This window comes from Phoca vitulina, unplaced genomic scaffold (assembly GCF_004348235.1).
Source record: "Phoca vitulina isolate PV1807 unplaced genomic scaffold, GSC_HSeal_1.0 scaffold2, whole genome shotgun sequence".
NCBI lineage: Eukaryota > Metazoa > Chordata > Mammalia > Carnivora > Phocidae > Phoca > Phoca vitulina.
This window is the reverse complement of record NW_022589705.1, coordinates 40,374,496-40,395,838: the sequence shown is the minus strand read 5'-3', so window position 1 is coordinate 40,395,838 and position 21,343 is coordinate 40,374,496.

Here is a 21,343-nt window from a genome sequence, read left to right as displayed (position 1 = left end):
ATTTTGTCCATGTTTAAGTCGGGGACCTGGGTTTGAATTGGAATTCTGGCACTGTGGAAGGTGTTCCTGGTCACCAACGTCTGGTTCTTGTACACTTCAGGATACAAGAGAGGCTGGCACGTCTCCATCATCTTGAAGTTAGGCAGGACCATAGGACTTGCTCTGGCTAATGAAATGTGAGTGGAAAATGATGTGTCACTTCTGAGTAGACTATTTTAAGAGCTTGGGCCGATTCTCTGTCTTCCCCTGGGCCCAGCAACCAGCAGCCTTCCAGATGGTGGCACTTTCCTCAGCCTGTCCTCCCAAGTGAGGACAGCATGGAGCAGAGCCCCCCTCCCCCACTCCCCACCCCAAACCCCAGATGGACAGGAACACAGATGAGCAACAAACCTTTGCTATTTAAAGCCACTGAGATCTGGGGGTTGTTGGTTATCACAGCAAAGCTGGACTATAGTGATTAATAGGCTATATAATAGTTCCGTGACTTGGGGAAAGCTACTGATAGTAGCTATCCCTCAGTCTTCTCATCAGAAAATGACGGAGGCCTGGTATATATTGAGCACTGAGAATATGGTAACTTGTTCATCTTCATAATAATCTACATCTTAAGAACTACCTACACCGAGCCAGTCACTATCTTCTCTATACATACATCCTTTCTCATCCTCAAACCAATCTTGTAAGTTAGGTGTTACTGATCTTTTTTATAAATGGTGAAACCAGGCCTCAAAGAGGTTTACTAGCTCATTGAATGTCGACCAACTTGTAAGTGGAACCAGATCTTTCTGATCCAGAGCTCTTGCTTCCTCCCCCAAAAGTAGTTATTTCACTTCTAAATAAGTGAAAACTTAGTTATAGTATGTTAGTAATTAAGATAAACACCTTAGATTTAAAGAAACAAATAAGAAAGGAATAAATCATTTGGAGTTTAAAATCATCATTTTCTTCAATACACATAAGATCTTTCCTACTAAATGATTTGGTTTTAATGATCCCGGCTAAAGCCATACCTGGCAATTCCTAATCTGGGGTTCCCAACTCCTAAGGGTTTATTGAGGTAATAACATGGGTTTGCAAGCTATTCTCAGGATTTCCATGTGTCTAGAAGAAATAATGTATTTCCAGAGGGCGAGATGACCAAAGCTAAATAAGTTTTCCTTTTTTTTTCTTTTTTATCTAATTTATAATGGGTCATTTCATTGTGGTACATTTGTACATTGGTACAATGTACAATATGCTTTGGTCCATTTATGATGATTTACAAGGGCCACTATTGATGCTTATGAATTGATAAGAAAAAAAAGTAGATCTAAAAATGTTATGGTGTTAAGCCATAAACTCAAATCTTTGGATAATTTGGGAAAATAATTTCAAATAAAATATTTTTGTATCTATGACATTAATAAACTGCATTTTATATAGATTTGTGTATTTGTTTCAATAAATATTTCTACTAGTACAAAGTTAAAAAAAATGTATATAAAGGTTGTTAAATACTGCTATATCCCAAACTCTCAAATTTTGGCCAGACAAGCCTAAATTAACCTTTTTCTCTCTCTTTGCAACTTAGCTCCTAATAACTCAGGTCATCCTCTACAGTCCAGAGAGGTTCTGGGAAGCAGCACAGCAGAAACACAAATGACTTTTTAATTAATTCAATAAAAGGAAGAGCTGATGAATGAAATAAAAGTGACTGAATCAAAGCAACCTTGTCACTTTGGGGGACATAGCACACCTCGAATTTTGGGGAGGATACATCTCAGAGGATTGGCAAGAGATTTTAGTAAAAATTGTGGGTCAAAATGAATGAGAAACCAGCAAAATGGCATTCTGTGGGCATTCCTCCCTTTACCTCCCTCTGCTGGAAATCAACCAATCATTTTCAGACTAAATTAAAGGCACTCAGTTGTCCTCAGAGCAAGCACAGTGGTCAAGGGTGTTTCAAAGAGACCTTTTGTTCAGATTTCTGGAGGACAGTTATAGGCCCTGTCATCAAAGAAAATAAGAAACCCTTATAGTTGCAGCAGTAATGACAATTTTAAAAAGTTACTGGATCCATGCCATGTGCCAGGCTCTGTGCTAAAATACTTGAAATGTCGTCTCATCTTACACTCAAATACTATTATTTCCCCCTTTTTGCAGAGAAAATTTCTGAGAAGCAAAGGATTGAAGTAATTTGCCCAGAATCACCTGCTTTTTAAGTGGTGACACCTCCTTAGCAATGGCTCTCAGCCCCTGTGTTATACTGTCCCCTGCAGGGTGTCTCGGAATGATACAAATTGAGGGTGTCATCATGAAGGCAGAAGGGAACCATTTATGGAGTCCTTCCAAAGAGCTAACAATCCATTCACATTACTTCGTTAAATTCCCATAATTCTGAGGGTGGGCAAGGTGAGGCGGTACCATTATTCTCATGGCACAGATGAGAAAATCGAGACTCAAAGAGATTAATGGGTTGGCCAACAAAGAAGACAATAAGATATAAACTAAGGCATTCTAAATCCACGTTGAATAATCTGCCTTTGTAGCAAGCTGGTTCTGATTTAACCTCAAAAAATTCTTTGCACATCTACAATATCAAGATATCTAACTGAATTACAGTCTGTATGAGAAATACCTGGATGGTTGCTTGGAAACTCAATATAAGGCAATTTTGAGATCAATGTGATCTCAAAACTAAAAAGATCAGTGTGATACTGGTTTACATTCTCAGATGTGCAAGTTCTTCTATATTTTGCTTTGATAGGATGACATCTGGAACACTGAGCTTCCATGAGTCATAGCTCCATGTATATATCATTCACTGCATTTTCCAAATTCAGAAGCAAGGTCAAAGCTCTCTGAGGTGTGCTCTAAAAGCCTTTCTCATCTGGTTTAAGCTAAGGGGAAAGCATTCCCTCTTATCCACGATAGGTGTGCGAAATCAACACACTTACAGCTCTCTCCAGTGAAATCCTCACCACCAGCTTCTTCCTTCTTGCAATGAATTTTCTTTTTTTCACTCTGGTAGTAAGTGATGGGCTGACACGTATGTGCGTGTCCAGCACTTCTCTCTGGGAAGCGTCTAGAACTTTCATGCAGAGTCGCACAGGGTCATGCGGGACTCCAGGGTATACGGCTCCTGTATACCATGATGTGAATGGGGCCCCCTGCAGTTAGTTGTGCACCTCGGCAGCCCTACTGACGCCTACCGTTTTATTCTCTGCCTATGGAACCTCTGCTGAAACTAAGATAGAAAAAGCCTGTTTCACTTACTCCCAGGTATTACAGTCAACATTTCAAAAGAAAAGAGTTACATTTAAAAATGCAATTATCAGGAAACAACAGGTGTTGGCAAGAATGTGGAGAAAGGGGAAGCCTCTTACACTGTTGGTGGGAATGCAAACTGGTGCAGGTACTCTGGGAAATAGTATGGAGGTTCCTCAAAAAGTTAAAAATAGAGCTACCCTATGACCCAGCAATTGCACTACTGGGTATTTACCCAAAGGATATAAAAATATTGATTCAAAGGGGCACATGCACCCCGATGTTTATAGCAGCATTATTAACAATAGCCAAATTATGGAAAGAGCCCAAGTGTCCATCAACTGAAGAACGGATAAAGAAGGTATGGTATATATACACAATGGAATATTTACTCAGCCATCAGAAAGAATGAAATCTTGCCATTTGCAACAACATGGATGGAGCTAGAGTGCATTACGCTAAGCAAAATAAATCAGAGAAAGACAAATACCACATGATTTCACTCGTATGTGGAATTTAAGAAACAAAACAGATGAACATAGGGGAAAGAAAAAAAACAAGAGAGGGAGGCAAACCATAAGAGAGACTATTAACTATAGAGAACGGAGGGTTGCTGGAGGGGAGGTGGGCAGGCGGATGGGCTAAAGGGGTGATGGGTAGTAAGGAGTGCACTTGTTGTGATGAGCATCAGGCTTTGCATGTAAGTGATGAATCACTAAATTCTCCTCCTGAAATTACTATTATTATACTATATGTTAACTAACTAGAATTTAAATAAAAACTTGAGACATTCCAAAAAATAAAAAAAAGCTTAAATATTTGCAGAAGGTAAAAAAAATAAAAATGCAATTTTCAAGTATAAGTTTATTAAAACAGGGACTACACTGGAAGTCATTTTATAGAAGAAACCATTGAAATAACTGGTGACATCTAAATTAAGCATGATATGAATATGGAAAGTATCAGCACCATCAAATGTTTAAAAGGGTTTGATGCAGAAGAGAGAAGAGTCTGGGAAGTTTCATGGGAGATAATTAGGAGAAATTATAAGATGATTTTTGGTTCAGTAAAAGAAAGAACTTTCTAGAAACAAGCAACAATTAGAGACTCTATTGCAACAATCCTATGAGTAAGTGCATACTTTACACCCATATTACAGAGAATGTTTCCAAAAATAGAATGGGCAATGTTTGATGGTAGACAGTTCCTTATCCTGAGAAATGATCAAGAAGGGGAATCAAATGTCTTAGAGATCTTCACATAGAGTTATATTGAACTAAATGGATTACAAGGCCTCTTCTAGGATAGAGACTGCGACAATTTGCTATGATCCTCCACCAGCCCTGGAAGAAGGAAACCCCTTCACCTTCCCTCTAAAGGAGGATGAGGCCTTATATAAGGTGCTTGATCCAACCTTTACGTGTGAAAATTTCAAAGCTCCTTTCAGGTCTTGTGTAGCTAAGCAAATAGCCCCAGAGAGTATATGGTACAGTAAAGACCTGTTTTATTTTTTATTCCTTCATGATCCAAGAACCACAATTTAAAAAGGGAGTGAGAATAGAAATACAAAACCTAACACTGCTCTGTATATTAATGAGTTCTGCCAACTCCACTCTGAGAGAGATGTTCAATCTAGAATGCTTTTGTTCCTCCTTATGGTTTTAAACCAGGAGTCAAAAACTCAAAAGGAGAAAGAAAAATGTAAGACGCTAGGGAGTGACAGCCCCGTGCAGATGAGACTGCATGGCGAGTCTGAAAGTCCAGTCTTACAAGGCAGCTGATCCCGGGTTCAGCTGCTCGTTGCCTTCTAGAAATGTTTTCTAGAATTGCCATATCTTATTTTTCCAAAGGAGCTAAAAAGCCAGATGTTTTTGGTGAAATTTTCTAATTTTCAGGACATTATCAGGCTGAACAAAAATTATCCATGGTTAGAAATCTGCCCACTGGCTTCTAGCTTCTGGCTGCAGGAAGGCTGGTCCTTCACAGAAAGGTGGTGGGCAGCCCGTGCATGCATTTATGTGTCCACGTGAGCCAGCAGGTATCTACTGGGCAACTGAAGATAAAGAAAGTACAGACAACTATGTTGGTGGGAAGATCTAAGGGAGACTGGGTGAAGGTTTCTGCCCCCCCCCATGAGGTTGCTCAGCAGGGTTTGAAGGATGAGAGCCTGCCCTTCCCTGTCTTGCTGGAATTCCTGGGTGTCCCTTTCTGGACATCGTCACAGACCTAGGAAGGCCACTGGATCCTCAGGCAACTCCAGCCCCAGTAGAAGGGAGTAGATGTTTCCCAAAGAGTAAACAAAAATTCTCAAAGCCAAAGAGGAAAATAATTTTTAAAGAAAGATGCATTCTTAGAAAGGAGCAGAGATCTAAGGGAAGTTCAGCAAAGACAGAGATGGGAAGACCACCAGAAGACCCTCATGAGTGCTTTCATGACTCGGGATTTTTTCCCTCACACTGGGGGGAAAGTCTTGTTTACTGTATAATTTACTGTCTTTCCCTAAGGTATAAGCCTTCAGTACACAGTGCATCTGACAGCAGCCCTGTTTTTAGATGCAAGCCCCGACAGCTTGTTCATATAGATTTTAGTTTTGATAGAAGTTTGGTTAAACAACAGAGCACTAGAAGCACCGAAAAAAGTGACAGGCACAGAATGATTGTTTCACTGTGTGGGGAAATATGTTTAAAAAGAATAAATGGACAAAGAACAGAGTTTGAGATATGGTTGGATTGTAAAGGTGATGGATGTAATATATAGGTATTATAGCAATGTATTTTATAATCACATGTGTTTCCTAAAATTACAGACAAGTCACAGAGAGGCAGTCTTTACAACTCTCTTAGATGGAGAAGAAATATGATGAGCAACATCAGGGTTTACACACTGTTTTTTACTTACTTAGCTCGTGCTTGACACACTCTGCTATTCAGAGAAATCCATCAACGGGGAGAACAGCCACATGATGAAACTGCTGGCCAAATCAGGCCAGATGGCATGCAGCCTGAACCTCCCCGCACACAAATGGGTGTCAGACAAGGTCACCAATAGGCCCTAAGCCATCCAGCTTTTCCCGTACAGGGATGGTCAATGATGCAACAAGAATGGTGGACACCTGGGTGAGGAAGAGCCGCTGCTCCTTCCCAGAGCTCTTTGGTCTCATCAGATGGCTGGCCTCCACTAATGTCTTTGGGGGCAGGCCAGCCCTGAGTGACTGAGTGCTAACGACTATGAACTGCAAGGTCATATACCTGAGGACATATACCCAGTTGTCAATCATTTCTCAAATTTGGCGCCTCTGTACAAGCTGACAATTAGCCTGAATAAAGCTAAGGTGATGTTTTTAGTTGCCCCAGGCAAATCAGGCAAGCAACCAAAAATTACCATCAATGGCATGGAGTTAAAAGCCATATCCAATTCCCACTGCCTGTGTAGTCCGCTATCGAATGACAGGTCCTCTGCTCTGCTTTTCTGTAGTTCTTTGAGCAACCACCAGTAAAGCAGCTCATTATCAGAATGAGAAGTAACAACCTGTATTAATAAATCCAGCTTAGTTGGGGGAACCTGACAGACAGGATTTTTGGAGATAAAGCATCTGATTACAGATAAAGACCAAAGTGCAAGACTGCCCTGCTGTCCGGTCTCCTCTGTGGATGTGAAGTTTAGTTCATTACCATTGCCTCCTGGAAGAACATTAATTCCACTCTGCAGAAAACATCAAGTATCAACACTGGTAAACTTGTCAAGGAGTAGAGCTACTAATCAACAACTGACATAATAGTTGCCCTGTCTTTTTAGTAACTGGCGATAGTTTTAGTTCAACAGTCATGGAAATAATGAAATTTTGCAGACGTGCCCAAGAAAATCTCTGGGAGTTATAATCCATTGCAGAGATTAGCTAATATTCCAACAGTGTTTGTGTGATACTGATCCAAACTTCTACAATTTTTTTAGGATGGAAGTTTAATTTCTTGCATTATTCGGTTTCTTTTAGCAGCGAATACCTCAAATATAACCCATATAAAGGCTAAGGACAAATAAAAGGATCGAATTGAGGACACATACTGTTGTAAGGGTTTGCTTTCTACACCTTAACCTGAGTAAGATCTTGGAATTTCCTTACTCCTTCACTATTTATTTATTTTGCCACTTCTTTTTTACTCAGGCCACATGATGTTCATTAGAATAATAACCCTCTTGACTCCAGTGCATCCAAAAATATGTACACGCCAAGAAAACCTATTTTGCCTGTCCAAATCCAATTATTTTCTGGAATGAAAATCACAAACTACTAAACAAGTTATAATTCTGTTCCTGTATTGAAACCAATAACCTTAGAAATATAGATTGCTAATATTGTCAGGTATAGGGACTAATCTTAATTAATTGGTAAACGTTTATTGAGAGCACATCCAGGGCAGGCAAGGTTCTTCCTGCTGTATCCAAGTGTTATCTTCCAAAATTGGTTTTACCCTGTAATAGAAGAAACCTTTTCAGAAAACACAGTCTCGTCTATTCACCGGATAAGGTCTAAAAGTCATATGTATTCTTGATCTGATGGCAAATTCTTTTATGTCTTTTTCCTTCAAAAGAAATCTTCCACCAGGCATTTGTTGGCAAACACCTCCAGAGCTTTCTTAGAAGCTCTAATTCTAACTCAGCACCACCACCACCACAAGGCACCTGCAAGCTGAACACTACCAGTTCTAATAAAGCCCACCCCTTGTGAAGATCCTTCAGTGCTTAGGGACGGGTGACGATATCCATGATTTCCATATCTAAGGGATATTTACTGGAACACGGTGACAGGGCCAAGAAAGAAAGGGGACACAGGCGGGAGGGGGCTGTGGCTGCAGTTCATTGACTGGAAGAGAGTTTCGTCTCACTGGAAGGAATCGAAGGCGTGTTTGTGTGTAGTGCCCAGCACTCACCTGCCACAGGGAAACGCTCAATACACATTACCTTGACTTTTCTCCTGTAAGGCTGCTTTATGTTAATGTAGCATTTTAAAGAACACAAATCGTGTTCACAGGAGTTATCTTATTTGACGCTCATGACGCTGGAGATAAGCTTTATTTTATGTTTGGAAACACGGATGGCCTGAGAGGTCAGCTCTATGGGGCCCTCGGTCACACAGCCAGTACATTTTAGAGTCCATAACCCGGATCTTCTGATTCCAAGGACTCTCTTCCTCCTTTATTGCTCTGAGCTGCAAGTATTCAGCGATGTGGACCTGGGCACTTTCTATCTTATTTTTTAAAAAACAACCTCTCTTCACTTACGTCTTCATACCTTCAAGGGGCATTTATACTTCCTCATGTCTCCTTTCCTGTTTGCTTCTCCGTCTCCTCCAGTCCTGTGTATAAAAGTATTGCATGTATAATGTTCATGGATCCAGGATTAAGAGTTCTTTACTCAGGATCTTGAGCTCTTCAAAGTTAAAGGGACCCTACAAACAAGGCACATTTCCTTCTGGGCCTTGTTTTTCCTTTCAGCACTTTTGCTCAAATACCAAACACAATTTGCATTTTGCTTGAGATGGAAAGAAACAGTTGTGTAGCTGTAGCTATTACTGGACCATTACCATTCTAAGGTGTTGATTTTGTGCTTCGCATTTTTCCTGTGTTCTTCACTTGATGCCCTATCTTCAATTTTTATTTCGCTCTAATCATTTTTTAAATTTGAAGTCTTCCTTTTTACTTTGGCAATTTCAGTTGGAACGCTGGGTTTGGAAAAAAAAATGTTCACAGAAAAACTGAAGGTTAAATCAGTTTTATTCTGTAAACAGTGCCTAAATTATCATCTCCTTCCCATAACAACCCAATTAATATGTTAGAGCACAGCCGGAAAGCCAAAAACAGTGCTGAAAACGTAGAGTTAGTGTGACACCTTCTGGTGAGGAACAAACTGCATTTCGTCGACAGCAGCAAAAAAACGAATTCAGACAAGGGTCCGCCAGATAGCTTTTATTCCAACAAACCCATCTTTTGTGAATACCCGGTGTTGTCCCGGGCTCTGCCACAGGCCCCGGGGCTACTGACAGGGGAAGGTATGGTTCTTACATTCAATAATCTAACCACCCCCGGGGGAAGAAATCTCTCTTATCTTCACACCTATCTACAGAGATTGCAATCGAGGATGTCAGCACCTAGAGTTAGGTTGGGTGTTCATAAGATGCTACGGGGGCCCACGGAGCCAACCCGCCCTCGTGGATCAAGGACAGCCTCACAGGGGCAGGGATGCTGAAGTCTTGAAGGATGAGCAGTTTTGGGGAGGCAATAAGGTAGGAAGTGGGCATGCAGTGGGGGAAAGTGTCGCGTATGGGAAAGTAAGGGGACAGCAAGCGTGCAAGGCTGAGAGGCTGAGAGTGTGTGTTTACTGACCAGAAGTTATTTCAGGCACCTGGAGAAGACAGAGCATGGAGAGAGGGGTGGCTTAGAGACCACACAGGGTCTCAACCCAAAAGGGCTTTGAAAACTTAGCTTAAGAAGTGTGTGTTCCGGGGCACCTGGGTGGCTCAGTCGTTAGCGTCTGCCTTCGGCTCAGGTCATGATCCCAGGGTCCTGGGATCGAGCCCCGCCTCGGGTTCCCTGCTCCACGGGAGGCCTGCTTCTCCCTCTCCCACTCCCCCTGCTTGTGTTCCCCCTCTCGCTGTCTCTCTCTGTTGAAGTAAATAAATAAAGTCTAAAAAAAAAAAAGTGTGTGTTCCATGATCCAGGCTGCAGGGACCCATTGGAAGATGTAAGCATGCCAGTGATAGGATCAGATTTTTCCACTAGAAAAATCAGCCTGGCTCCAGGGTGGAGGGAGAGAGGAAGACTAGTTAAAGTTTTGGTCAAGTAGGAAGCAGTTAAAATGGAAGAGAACCTGAACTGGGCAGGGAATGTGGATGGGTGGAGGACAAAGTGTTTTAGGAAAGGGCATCATCAGCCAGTATGAGAGCACGTTTAAATGTGGACTCTGAGAAAAAAAGAAGGGTTATGTTTTATGCTTATACGGCCCAAAATAAAAGGAATATTTCTTTTCCTTAAACAAAGAGAGAAAACCGCATCTTTTAATGCAGATGTCTTCCTTCTCTTTGTATGTGGTCTTAGGAAAGAGTTAAAATATTTCTCAACATGAGAGGATAATTGCTCCACAATCCAAGCATGCAATTTTATAAACTAAATTTGGAGACTTTCAAAAAATATTGATCGCACCTGAAAACATTTAATGAACGCAATTTGGAAACAAGGGCCCAGAGACACCAATCTGTATCAACAGTGCTTAAATACTCCCATAAAAAACACACCCAGGGCCTTGGGAAATCTGGATCACTATAATGTGCTTTCAAAGGAAGGTTTGAAATTTTTAGATGAACAGCTATAATTATAAATTGAAATTAAATATAATGCAAAAGAGGCCATGATTTCCCTTGCTGTCAAAATAAATCTAAGGAATACGTTGTGTCCACTGACTATCAGACAAGGGCATGCACTTACTCCCTGTATAAACCACTTTCAGCTTCGGGTAGCGGAGCGTTTTTACTTCTGTATCCAAATGCTAATGGATATGTTTTTTCCATCTAACTCAGATTTAAAATCTAAACATTTCCACTGATCTGCAAGGCTCCCGGTTACCTTGCTGGTGTTAACCTGTTACCCTCTCACTCGCTCATTCCACCCCAGTCAGAGCACCTTGCTCTTCCTGAAACACAACACGGATGTTCCTTCCTCAAGGCTTTTGCACCTGCTACTCCTTCTGCCTGGAAAGTTCTGTGTCCAGATATCTATCTGCACCACTGACTCCCTCATTTCCTTTAGGTCCCTCATTCCTAGGAAGGTTTCCCTGATCACACTACATAAAATAGCACCTGCTCTCAATATACTCTTGCCCTTTATTCTGCATTAGTTCTCTGTATAGCTCTTATCACTCAACAGTCCATGTATTTAACTTGTTTATCATTGCCTTTCTCCACTAAAATCCAAATGCTATGAAATCACAGGCTGTCAGTGATGTAGAACCAGGGAGTGGAACAGTGCCTCGTTCAGAGTAGGTGCTTAACAAATACGTTAAATGAATGATGTTTATTTGAAGTATTTATTAGGTTTTTAGTCAGATGGGCAAGCTAGAAGTTTTCAATCAATTCACCAACCACGTACTATGTGGCAGGTACTGTTCTCTACCTTTCATGAGACAAAAGACCACCCTTGGGTAAACAAAGCAGTGGGAGTCAGACAAGTCAGCTGATAATTATTGTCAATTATACAATAAGGCCGGGGAAAAAAAAAAACCAGGTAACTGTAATCCATCCGTTCATTCAACATATATTTACTGAGTACTTAGTGGAAGAGAGCTAAGTTTCTTTGCAGGCTTTTTATGTGCCAATAGTGTGCAAAGGCATAGAAAGATGCATCTAATATATTTTTTAGAACAACCAGTAAGGTAACTATTATCCCTGATTTAGAACCATGAAACTTGAAGCTTACGAAGGCCCAAGGTTGCCACACTAGTGAAAAGGAAGACTAGACCAGGTCTAGGTCTAACTCTGTAGTAGTTATTCTGCTAAAGGAACTCAGAGAAAAACCATCTAATCTATTAGTGGGGTCAGAACAGCCTTGCAAGCAGAAGTAACACCTAAGGTAAACCTTCAAAGTAATGGGTTAGAATTGGGCAAGAGTGGAGGGTAAGGCGTGCTGAGCTGGATGGACAGCATGACATTGTACCTTCCATAAAGAAGGAAACTTCTGGGCCTTTGTTTTCATTAATAAAGTAGGTTAAATTTTGGCTCTCTGAATTATTGAAATAGAATAAAAAATACAAACACACACATACATACCCCATTATAAACAATAGCAAAATCAATTAAATATGTGATATAACTCAATCATGCAATGCAACTAATCAGCATGAAGAAATAAATAAACACAAGATTGAGGGAGATCTAGTATTCCAGATTTTAACAAAAGAGATGGTGATTGCCTATAAACAACATTTTCCATTTATAGCATATAATTAAATAACTTATGTGGCAATTAAATTACATGCCAATTAAATAGAATTGCAAGCTTTAATAAAACAAGGTAAAGACAAGTGGAAGTTATTACTGAAGCACATCAATTGCTTTTTTCCTACTAAGTTGAATTGACATTTAAAAATTAATACTTACCTGTGTTATGCACTTTCTATATTTAGAACATAAGTTTAAGAATTAGGCTGTTAAAGGTTTTCAAGCTAAAATTAAATAAGGTTTAGAAGTTTGGATGCTTGTTTCATTCAAATAAAATAATAAAGGAAAACAAATCTTTTAATTGATAGGTTTTACTTTTATTTTCTTTAAAATTCCATGATTTTTTCCTCTTAACCATCCAAAGTGAGATTTTCTTTGAAGCAAGATGGCAGGTACCCAGAGCTGAGCTTTGACGGTATATAAAGCCAATTTTTTTGTACTTGATCCAAATGTTAAATCTGCAATTTACAGTTAATGTACCAATATGTTTACATATCTCTGTGGGTTCTTCTGCAATACAGTTTAAACTTCAAATTAAATATAATATACATAATATACATTATATGTGTGTGTGTGTGTAATACTTGGGATACAGCATTATTTGTAATAATACTTGGTAAACAAGTATTATTTCTGGGAGATGTGCTTCCGCCTTGTTTGTGGTTGCCCAGGGTTATGTTGCATAACTGGGACTTCATATGCTTCAAAGAGTTTAGATAAACACTGGCCAGGATTACTGGGAGTTAAATATATACACACACACAGACACACATATGTGTGTGTGTGTATATATATATATATATTATATATGTAATATCAAGGTATGGCAAAGCAGGCACATAGAGCACTTGAACCTCCTTTGTACCTGTCTGCAGAAAAAATATAAATAGTATACTAAACCTGACTAAGGCTATTACAGTCGGGTTGTTTGAAGGACCATTTTCCCCTCCTCCTGTCTTTTTTCCCCGCTTTCCGATGTACTCAAGAAAATTGAAAAATTGTAATGGATCAATTTAAAATATTTTATTTTCTAAAAGCCTTTTTTGCCTGTTGTAAGGTGCACAACCCTTCTCCCTTGATAGGAGAGACAGTTTAAAAAGGTTATGTAAAAAGAAATTGTAATGAAAGGGATACTCTGCTTTCCAAGTCCTTGTCTTCTCTTCATCTAGATAAGGTATATCCAAAACAGATATGTAAAGAAAAAAAATAAAAGTTGTCTTTATGGGAAAAATAAAATAAAAGTTTAAAAATACATAATCATAATAAATACAAATGGCACTATAAATAGAACCTGATATAGCAGAGTTTACAGGTGGGAAAACCTAACCCACCATTATAATCCTTCACTCCTCAAACACTTGAATGCCTGTCCTCTACAGCAGTGTGTTAGATTTTAATTCCTCACCTCAAGAAGCTTAAATTCTATTTAGGCAAAAAAGTTCAATCAAATGATGAAAATATTCACTCCTCCTGATTAGCAACTGCTTATCATACTAAGCTTCAGCCATTCCACGTTCCTTCCCATCATGTGGTTTATAGCAATTTGCTTTCATTAACGGTTTGAGTGACATCTGATTCATAGCTACTCCCACATTCTACCTACCTTCTAGAGGGAAAAATGACTTGCTCATCTTCCAATTACTTCACACGGGGATATATAAAGATCATCTTATAATTAATCAAATGCTTAATTGCTGAATGTATCTGGAGAAAGGGTAATAAATGGGACATAAATGGCATGAAGGAGTACAGGCAGAGAGTTCTGGGTTTGAAGGGCAAATGAGAGGGGAAGGCTCGGCAGCACATGCTACATTTGACTGGCTCGATTCCATAAGGTTGGAAACTGGAGGTTGATTACAGGTTTGATGCAGGGTTAGGTTTCGTTGAGTGGTTCTGTACGAGGATGGTGGTTCTCACTAGTTGAGGGTATTCCAGTGACCACGCAGGCCTGGTGCAATGTGAGGGCTGGTTCAGGCTAATGGACTGAAGAGCAACGAGGGATGAGATGAACCGAAGGACTGAATGCAAAGAGCAGGTATAATCAGAATGTTAAAAAAAAGGACTTTAAACTACCTCTGCTCTGAAGCGGATTTCTTCACTCTCTGCTCACTTCAGAAAGGTGTGTTAACTTAAAATTTTCCCAGTCCTCAACATTCGGGGGGCTGGGAGGAAAGCAAAGGAAGTCACAGTAATAGTAATAACAGAAATTCTATTATTTCAGTGAGTCCAATGTCTGGTCTAGGGCAATCAGCTCCCTGAAAACTCTTCCCCAAGTATTTCTGGGGACCCAAAGCTGTCTAGACCGTGGTTCTTTCCCTGATCCTGCAGCTGCTGCTTTTCTTCCACGCACCCCTGTCCCCCAGTCAGCCTCTGATGGGCCTCTAGCAAAAACGGGCACAGAGCTAGGACCCACTGGTTGCAAATTCCCCACTCCTTGGTAAAACCACAGTGTTTGGAATTTTTACTTTACAAATGCATTCCGAATACATATTCATGCAGAAGTTAAGGTACATTCCACAAATCAGTGCATAATAAATATTTATTAACTTAGTCAATAAATGTTTGCTAAGTTCCTTCCACCAGTGAGGCACAGAAGACGGGTTTAGGAAATGAAAGACAGAGTCCCTTCACTCAAGAAATACACACCACTCTAGTCAGGAAAGCAGGCAGATAAATAGTAAATTGCAATGGTGCAAGATGTGCTTTTTTTTTGCTTCTATGCTTGTGTGGTGTGTGTGTGTGTGTGTGTACCCATCTTCTTCTAAACAGAATTTAATATCCTAGGCAGGGTGGCAAGCGTTCAGATTTATTCTAGGAGCAGAGAGGAAGGGTGCCTAACTCTGATTAGGGGTGGTCAAGGAAGATTTTTCTCTGGGAGGAAATTCCATGTGCTGCCGTCATATCTTTGAGACTCACAAGGCCCTAAAGGCTTAGCTGTGAGCTCCCTACTCTTGACAGATATGCCCCCCACCTGGTGGGAAAGGCCCCTCGCCCCTCGGGTTTGCTAGCTGCAAACCATTCTGTCCTCAACTTAATCCCACACATTAAGGGATTTTAATCAGACATTTCACAGAGATCACTCTGGTACTGTGTGGCCAATGGATTCAAAGTAGGGCAAGAATAAAGAGCGAGCAGCCAGTGAGAATGCCAGGATGGAGAGCCAAGCCGGAAGTAATGAGGGCTGAGACCCAGGCACGGACACTGAGTCAGGTTCTGTGGTACAAAGATGAGATGCCATTCAAGTCAGTGGCCGACAGGATGCAGTACTGGGGATAAGGGAGAGGGAAGAATTGAAAATGGCTGCTGGACTTGGGTAGCCAGGTGCAAGCTGTCGTCATTCACGGAGCTAGGGAAGAATTCAATTCTGGACATACTGATTCTCAGAAGTTTGTGGAACGATATCCAAGCACTGTCCAGTGGATGGTCCCTATATGGGCCTTAGAACAGGCTTGAGATAAAGGTTTGAGTGTACAAAGGATATACTGATGTCTGGGGTCTGATACCAGTCAAGAGTAATGTATAGAGAAAAAAATCCAAAAGTAAAGCATGCCGACATTTAAAAGGTTGAGTGGAAGAAGAGATGTCTACATAGGAAACTAAGAAGGGGGCAGGGGTATCAGGACAATGTTGTTCTAGAAGTCAGGATAGGAAAGAATTTGAGGTGTTTCTATGTGTAGGGACATGATGAAGCTACAGGATTCGGGGAATACTTGATAGAGCAAAGTTCATGAAGAGGCCAGAGCAAAGCGATCCAGGGAAAAGATAAATTAATGCTTAATAAGCAGGATGGTCATCACTTCCAATGAAATAGGAGATGAAGACAAAAGGATGCAAATAAATTTGTAAGTATAAATAGCTTAGTGTTTTCTTCATGGTGAAATAAAAATTCCAGATAAATTGCCTACCACCGGGTGGAACAAAACTGGAAAACAGTGCTCTTCATTTAGATAACCAGCGGGCTGACAATAAAGAGGCAAAGAATTCTAGCAACTTAAGAGTTTTCGTTTATGTGGAAATGTAGTTTGATAGACATAAAAAAAGGAACATAATCTGAGAAGCACTTAGAAGCTATAGTGATAGGTCTATAAACAAGACTATGTGAAACCAGCTAATAAACTCAAACCTACTTTAGGATAAAAGAAACTGCAAGATATGTAAAAACCCAAATTACATGGATAAACTGTGAAACAGAATTACAGTGTTAATTCCTAAGCAAAATAATATTTCACCAAATAAAACATGGGTATAATTTTGTTAAAATGCATTTGTCACACCTACTACAGTGCTTTGATTACAAGTGATGCTTACAATTGGATTTCAGAGGTGATGCTGCAATCAAAATAAACATCCAAGACAAACTGATAAGCCCAAGTTCATCTTGGGTTTTTTATTAACCATAAGTTAAATCTTGGAGTTCATTACTAGAAATGTACATACAGAGTTTTCCCAAGATCAGATAGTTCTCATCATCTGAAGAATACTTTATCCCTTTAAAACAAAATGGAGTATTTTCTGAGGACAATTTAATATTTCAAAAACAAGAATAAAGTAAATAAATCATTACGATCCACTTAGTACAAATTTAACACATGCACTGCCATAAGTTTTTACAGAGCATGTTGTAAGAATAAATCATAAATTACCAACACAGGTAAAAACTAGTTCTGAATATGCAGACATACAATTACAGAAGATTCAAGATAAGATATACATATATATGTACTCTGAAACTTAGTAAGTCATTTATTTTGATTTTTGATATTAAACTCTTTAGATATTAATATTTATTATTTGAAGGAAGCATTTCTTTTAAATAAAATTTTGCTGCTGATTTCCTAGAAATAACTTTTGCTAAAAAATACTTGAAAATGTTGAAAAACTAAAAGTGTTGGGGGGGAAATCTTTATAACTCTACTACTAAATCAAAACCTCTTGATAAGTATTTAACAGGCATCTCTTGAAATGCATAGGTAAACACAATGAAATAGAAGTAGAATTACACATATTTTGTATCTGCCTTTTAAACTTAATATTCTTAATACTGTGCCCTGAACATCTTCCCATGTTAGTAGCTATATATCTACATGATATTCTAATAGCTACATCCTATTGCGCTGTACAAATATATCAGCTTTTTAACCACTTGATGAAAATCTGGGTTATTTCCAAATATTTTACTATGATTAGCTAGGCTGCAGGGAAAGCAATCTTGACATATGCCTCTACAGACATGTCCATCTCATTAGGATAAATTTCTGTAGTGGAATTAATGGGTCAAAGGGGAATCCACATTTTAAACTTAAAGACATTGTCTGTCTGCTCTCCAGAAGAGAAGGAAGTGTATACTTCTATCAATAGTCCATGAGTGCCCATTTCTTGTATTACTAATAAGCATGAACAACCCTTTCCCTAAGTTTGCTGGCTGTATGCATCTTTTCTTACATGGATTATCCACTCATTTCCATGTCTCTTGTGGGGTGTTCATCATTTACTAATTAATTTGAAGAATTCTTTTTTTTTAAGATTATTAATCTTTATCTGTTACTACAGATCTTTTTCTACTTTTTCTATTTTGCTCTTTCTCTGATAGTTTGAGCTTCTGAGTAATGACGTAAGGGGCTGTTCACCTCTCAAGATTATAAAAAAATATTCTACCATGTTTTTGTTTTATATAATTTTATTTATTATATTTAAAATTTTGAACCATCTCAAAGTCTATTGATGTTATATGTGAAGTAAGATTCTAGCTTTATTTTTTTTCCCAAATGGGTAGCCAGATCTCTTAATAAATAACTTTTTTCCCCACTTAAAAGCCATCTTTATCACCCCAAAAGTGAGAAACATTTCTAGACTCTCTTTTGTTCCACTGATCTTGGACTAATATTTTAGTCACTCTACCTTGGAAAAAAATTTTCGTATCTGCTGAGACTCATTCCAACCTTTTTTTTTCCCTCCCCTTTCTGAATTGTCTGCCTACTTGCCCATTTTTTCCACAAAAAAAGGCTTTAGAAACATTTTTTTTCAAGTTTCTAAAAAGTCCTATTGAGATTTTTGTATGAATTCCTTTGAATTTCCAGAGTATGAGGGAAAAATCTGTACATGAACCTGACCAAGAAATCTTTTGAGTATTCCATTTTGTCCCCCAGGAGTTTCACAGTTCTCTTTTTAAGGGTCCTGTACGTTTCTTGTAAGTTGGGTCACTTATATTTCACTGCTTTTTAAATTGGTATTAGTAGTACTTCTGTTGTGAATAGATTGTCTTTCCATTATATTTTCTGACCAATCAACAGGTTTATATTAATCTTTGTATATTTATTATGCAATTGGCTACCTTTCTAAACTCATTAGTCTTTCCATTTGTTCTCTTGCATTCTCCAGGTCTTGAATAACATAACTGCAAGTAATGATTCTTCTGTATGCTCCCTTCCAATATCTGTATGTGTGACTTTTAAAAATTTTAAAGGATATGCCTTATTACTAGCAGTTTTCATTAATTTTGCATAGACCTAATAAAAACTGTCAGTAAATAAACTTAGCTCTTTGGGTTAGTTCAGGAAAGTTTTCTTTTTTTTTTTTTAAAGATTTTATTTATTCACCTGACAGAGACAGAGACAGCGAGAGTAGGAACACAAGCAGCGGGAGTGGGAGAGGGAGAGCAGGCTTCCCGCGGAGCAGGGAGCCCGATGTGGAACTCGATCCCAGGACCCTGGGATCATGACCTGAGCCGAAGGCAGCCGCCCAATGACTGAGCCACCCAGGTGCCCAGGAAAGTTTTCTTTAATTATTACTTCTTTCATTTTTCTGTTTTCTTTGGGCTGGCACACATAGAATTCAAAAATCGTATTTTCCTTTCTTTTGTTTGTTATATCTTAATTTTTTCTCATCTTTTTTTTTTTTTTTTTTTGAGAGTGATCAAATTTACCCATATGACCTACAAAGTTTTCAGTAGTGTCCATTATGCTGATTAGTTCCTCTTATGGGAATTTACTTTTGGAGTTTCCTTTTATTTTTTTTTTTCATATTTCAGGATGCACCTTTTCATTCCTTCTCTTTATCTCAATCTATTCCTTCTTTATGGCTAATAAAAATGAAAGTAATTATTTAAACACTTCTTTGTGCAAGCCAGAGCACTAAGCACTTCAGACTTTAACTTGCTTACTTCCTACAATCACTGAGGTAGATATCACTACCATGTAATGTGTGAGGAAACTGAAACTCTGGATGACTAGGTGATTTGCCCAGCACTCTACAGCTGGTCAGTAGGAGAGCCAGGATTTAAAGCCAGGCCTTCTGCCTCCATAACCCATGCTTTTAACAACCCTGCGAGGTTTCCACATGCCCTTGGGCCTCCTCCCTGTTCACAGGGGAGTTCAGTTCCTTTTAGATCTATATCTGGAATGAGGTGGCCTCCTAAGTACCTGTGTCAATTCCAGTGCCTGCTGGACTAAGGCAGGAGCATCTTCTGCTCCAATTCTTAGATAATCTGCATAGATAATTGCTACCATCAGACAAATGTTCTTTGAACAAGTGTTATATACTCTCAGCATTTGCTACAATCTAGGGATCCTCCACCCTCCATCCATTTGCAAGACTCCTTTGTGGTGACTGTATATCCAGGGGTGCAAAGTGCCCCTCACTCCTCAATCCACAGTTGTACTAAAAATTGAAATCTGTAGTTTCTACCATGCAGGTGAAAGAAAGGGGCTGAGGAATACTGCAGGGGTGGGCACAGATCTCAATTCTAGCTAGCTCAGATGATGGCTGGGCAACAAGGATTTGGTTTTCAAGGTGGTGTAGCTCCTGTGTCCTGAGTTAGTGACTGAGTTGGGGCTTTTTCTTAACTTCTCTCCAGCTAATTTGGATCCATGAATCAAATGATGGGCACTGGAGTTAATATAAATTCCCAGTGGATTTTGGCACAGGGTTTCCTCTTTAGTTTGTAGTACTGTTACAATCTTTGAGGGTATTTTTGCATGAAGCTGGGAAAGGGTAACCAGGGATTGCCAACCTCTGGCACGTTTAACACATTTGACAAGCATTTGTATCAGGCGGTGGGTTTGGGATTTAGACTCACTCTTAAGGTTGTCCCCATCAACACCTAGCAGTCTGACTCTAGACCAAAGTGAATCTAGATTCCTTTTTATGATATAACATTTCTGGGCTCTTTTCTTGGATGTAGGAAGTTCCCAAAATATGAGCGATTCCTAAAGCCCTATGGATTAGTAAAATTATCCTATGACAATTTTCAAATGTTGTACTTTTTAAAAAATCACTATGCTAATGGTAGTGTTGGAAAAAGAATTAAGGTTTGAGCTGAGGTGTTTTCCTGTCTGTGAGATGTAGTTGAGGAGGCACAGAGAGCCAGGTCAAAGAGACCCGATCGGTTTTGCTATTCTTGAGCGTTATCTTGCACAGAAAAATGTTCTTTACACTGTGAATTGTGGAACCCCTTGGCACACATAGAATTTCTTGCCTCAGTAAAGCTAAGCTAAGGACATTATAAAATGTTATCCCCCCCTTTTTTTTCCCTCTTCAGAAGCATGTATGTTATTTTGTACTTCCCATGGCCAAAGCTACTCTGGATGGAAGCAGCTAACAAATGCATCAAAAATATTAAATGTGTAATTGGAAATCCCAAGCTATACTAAGTGCCCTCATCTGTGTCCCTATGTCACCTTCTTGTGATGACTGGTTTTATGTGTCAACATAATATCACCATGTTTTGTTTATGTGTTTACAAAGAGTCACCTGGTGACTTCAGGTAGATTATCCTCAATAATGAAGGTGGGCCTCACCCAATGGGTTGAAAGCCTTCAGAATGAAAACCGAGGTTTCCCAGAGAAAGAATTCTGCAATATAGAAACCCTGCTGGCCCACGCTATTGATTTGGCTTATCAGCCCCCATAACTATGAGAAAATTCCTTAAATCTCTTTATATACACATGTGTGTATGTAGGTGTGTGTTTGTACATATATTAGGAGGTTATGCTTGTACGAAGAAAAACAAGAACAAAAATAATCAAACTTCATTTCCTTGCACATGACACTGATGGCAAGATTTCTAAGTAATCATCCCTTTATTTAGTTTCGATAAGGACTTCCAGCACAGAA